The following is a 3857-nucleotide window of genomic DNA, read 5'->3' on the forward strand; positions in this document are numbered from 1 at the left end:
CAGTAGTACATTATTTTTACTATATAGAGAATATTACTATGTAGAGAATAGATAAACTCTAAAAACGCTTACCAGGTTGTTGACCTTCTTGAAGAGTGCAATCATCAGTGTGTAGAGATTGCCAAGATTCAGGACCATTACCCTAGCAGAATCATAGATAGATAAGTCAATATCAACAATAGATTCCATGTCAACAGGTCAGCCAGAACGTATGGAATCAACAGAAATATAAAAAATGCAAAATGGCAAAATGGCCACAAGCTGCACAATAGCGCATAGATTGATAAAATGTCTGTATAGGGGGTCCAAAGCTACAGCATTTACCACCATTTACTCTCTGCCCCAAGAGCTATCTTCCACTAGAAAATCACATGTCCTGAACTTGAGATATCAAAACCGAAAGTTCCACTGCAATACCGTAACAAGCCATAAGGGGGTCTGATTAATTCGAGGTCTCATGAAACTTTACCCACACATTACATATCAATACAATCCATCCAGGCAGTGAGTAATTGTCTTCTAAACACACGACGTACACATACGCTACCGAAAAATACCCTTCTTGGTAATATACTGTTCACTAACGCAAAAAAATGGACTCGACGAAATGTTCAACTGAATCACTAAGTCCTCTTTAGCTACCTGACCGAATCGCTCTTGACACGTGGCTTTATGCACTTGTGACGTTAGCAATGGGTCAAAGGTTACTGAAAGTCGATGTCGCTCACCGTCCCCGTTGAGGGAAGGTTGGCGCGCACTGGTGTAGTCCTTTACTCCCCTCTCTCTCTCTCAGTCAAAAATTCTGGTGAGTCCAATATCTTAGTTGGAGAACATTTTATTAACTTATATTGTATGTTACCATCTACAATGAACTTTCATGCTATTATTAATAGATGTTTTTCATGAATGCTCCATGTACACATGACGTACCTTGCCAGTGACCACCGTAACATGACACGTGGATGGTACTTTTCCATCTCGCCAATCAGGTCGAAGAACACAGGGAACACCATGGTGATGATTGACACTACCATGGAAACCTGAACAGCAAATATTAAAATTAATGTCTAACGTTGCTTATGAAATTATATATGAAATCATATATCTTGAATTCTCATGAGTTCTATATATAGCTAATATAGAATGTTTATTGCAAGTTCATGCCCGAGGGCTAATTGCATTTACAAACAACACGTATGATAAAGAAAAGTACAATGATGCTAAGAACTGAATTCTATGTACTTTTACTTAAAGTGTACATGGTGCTAGTTTTGCTGGGTTTGACTTCCTCTTTTCAGGCAGTGATAGACGAATTTACCCAATTCTTCTATAACATGTGGGTTCTTTTATTTTGATAACAGGATTGTTTTCTCATAGTCAGGAATAGTTTGAAAGTAAGTGTGTATTGTGGATGCACTTGTACATAATTGGTTCCTTAAATCATCATAGAATGAACAATTAGAGATAAAATGACTCTCGTCTTCCACAACATTGGAGGCGCAATATCTACAAATCCTCTCAGACACATGTAGTTTTATGTATCTACCTATAATATATGCAGTATGCAATGGCAGTTACCTCATTTTGTTCCCACCATGACAGCTTGGAAGGGTCCATTTTTTCAAACTGCTCGGACCGTTCCACCACTAGCTGGATGGCATACCCAGATCCGGCCAGTAAAATGGTAACCAGAACGTTAGCCAGGAGTCGTAGAGAGATTGTGATGTACCTGGAAGTAAATGCACAATACGGGTCGGTTGTGATTGTATTTTTTAGATTAGATAAGGCTAGTGCTTAAATGATGATGCCACAAATGGTATTCATATCTATTCTAGATATATACGTATCTGTACATGTCTGTGTATATTACAAAGTGATGCCGTATAGGATATATTAATAACATGGGGTCAATGTGTTGAGATATGGCCGAAAGACAGACTTACAGATGATAAAACACGCGTAAGTTTTATTTGCGTGCAAAATCATCTGTGTATCTAAAATCTAGCCTTATGGATTGTACAGAAAACACAAGGCTCAACTGGCTTTATTTAATACACCATAGTCTGCAGACATAAAATACTGGCAGTCAAAATATACTGTCAAATGCTTTGAATTCCTATTATCTGAAACATACTCCTCCATATGTAACACAAGATCGCAAACAGCAGCAACTCAAAGCACAAGTGTATTTAGTTAACAAGGTGAAGAGAGTTTGACATGTGTAGCTAACACTGTGGGCATGTAAATGAAGGGAGCATTATGAAAAGCAGTCTTAGCTAGAATTATTGAAATAGCTACTAGTAGCAAGTCAGTAACCAGTTTGAAAGGAAGACATTAGAGAAAAATACAGACCACACCATTGAAAAATTTATAGTTCCTTGATTGTTGCATAATAATTACTAAAATAAGGATACTTATAATGATACTGTACCCCTGCTCCCACTAAATCAAACCATCTGTTAAGGGTTTGGTGACATGATAAGGAGCTCAATTAGCCATGGCGTACAAAAAGCGGTAAAAATAGTGGCGAGTGCGACTGGGGTGCCATCAAACAATGTCAAAGTTAACGGGGATGGATGTTCAGGGCAGTGCGCGAGGTTAGATCGTGACGTAGTGCAGCTGTTCTGACAAAACCGATGAAAAAGTAGCAAAGGATCAAGTTTCTGAATGGCAGGGGTTCTGGATGAATGTTTCAGATGACTCCATTCATCGTTTGCAGGTGAATTTGAGGAATGTTTCGCAGGATTGAGGACTTAAGCGTAGGTTGTGAGGCAGAGATCGGAGTTGGGAGCTTAAATGGGCTGCTCTTTGGCAAAGTACCAACCTTTCCTTCTTTGAACTGGCAGTCGCCAACAAGAGATGAGCCAATTACAGGGAAAGATACGTACAATTAACTTTGAAAAATGTAGATCATATCTTAGAGATTTAATGGGCTTGAAAAATGCCACACACAAAAAGGTAAAAATGCAAAATGTTTTTTATGATATTCAAAGTCACGATAAAAGTCGTGTATTGAATTGCGTTTGGCATACCATGCATATCTGCGAGATTTTACAACTACACATCTCAACATTTAAATGACAGTCATTCTTTAATGCCAATTGCAAGTACACTACACTCCATACCTTTGTTCGTCTTTGTTTTTCTCCTCCTCCTCCAATATTGCTTCCTATATGGCCGGGGTTTAGCATCAAAAGTGTTATCAAAATTGACATGCTCATCATGTGTCCAGTTAGAAGTAGAACTACATTGGATGGTAGTTTGTTAAATGTCATGAATGATGGGTATGACTAACAAATACATCCACAGTTGAGAATCATTTTCTACTGTCATAACAATTACTATGATCATGTGAAATGCAAATGTCGACATGGAAATGGACACACACACACACACATGACACTTACTTAACACTTAACACAACACACACTTAAAACATACTTTAAGACACATGGATGTCAGAAACCTCTGGACAACGAGAACCGAGAGATGATCTGATGATGGCACGAAACAAGTGTTTGGAAGTTTGACAGATGTGCTCCACAATTATTTTCATAATGTTTTTGTTGATCGAAAAACGATACGCAGTAAATAATGGTCAAAATGATGGCATTGAACTGTTCACGGTACAACTCCACGTAATACATACCAATAGCAGTTACTCAAGCAACTGGATATGATTTTGGAAACGGTCCTTCGTTTCAGATAGTATCCACTATCTGTCGTCATTGACACTGTGATCTGAAAGAAACTGGTCTTTTATACCCTAACCTATGAATGAAGACAATTCTAGATGTCCAATAGGAAACATTGTAAGACAAAGTCAAGCTGGAGAGAATTGGATCCAATAGAAAATA

General features: G+C 38.1%; 1 long non-coding RNA gene across 1 annotated transcript; it reads right to left on the reverse strand.

Moving 5' to 3' along the window:
* Positions 1–71: 71 nt before the first annotated feature.
* On the reverse strand, positions 72–3441 carry LOC118408119. The gene is made up of 5 exons (XR_004830256.1): positions 3126–3441; positions 2825–2839; positions 1579–1729; positions 931–1040; positions 72–142 (listed from the first exon to the last, which is right to left on the reverse strand). It is a non-coding gene; the product is annotated as an uncharacterized LOC118408119 (long non-coding RNA).
* Between the last annotated feature and the right edge of the window lie 416 nt (positions 3442–3857).

Source organism: Branchiostoma floridae, unplaced genomic scaffold (genome assembly GCF_000003815.2).
Source record: "Branchiostoma floridae strain S238N-H82 unplaced genomic scaffold, Bfl_VNyyK Sc7u5tJ_1557, whole genome shotgun sequence".
NCBI classification, from domain to species: Eukaryota; Metazoa; Chordata; class Leptocardii; order Amphioxiformes; family Branchiostomatidae; genus Branchiostoma; species Branchiostoma floridae.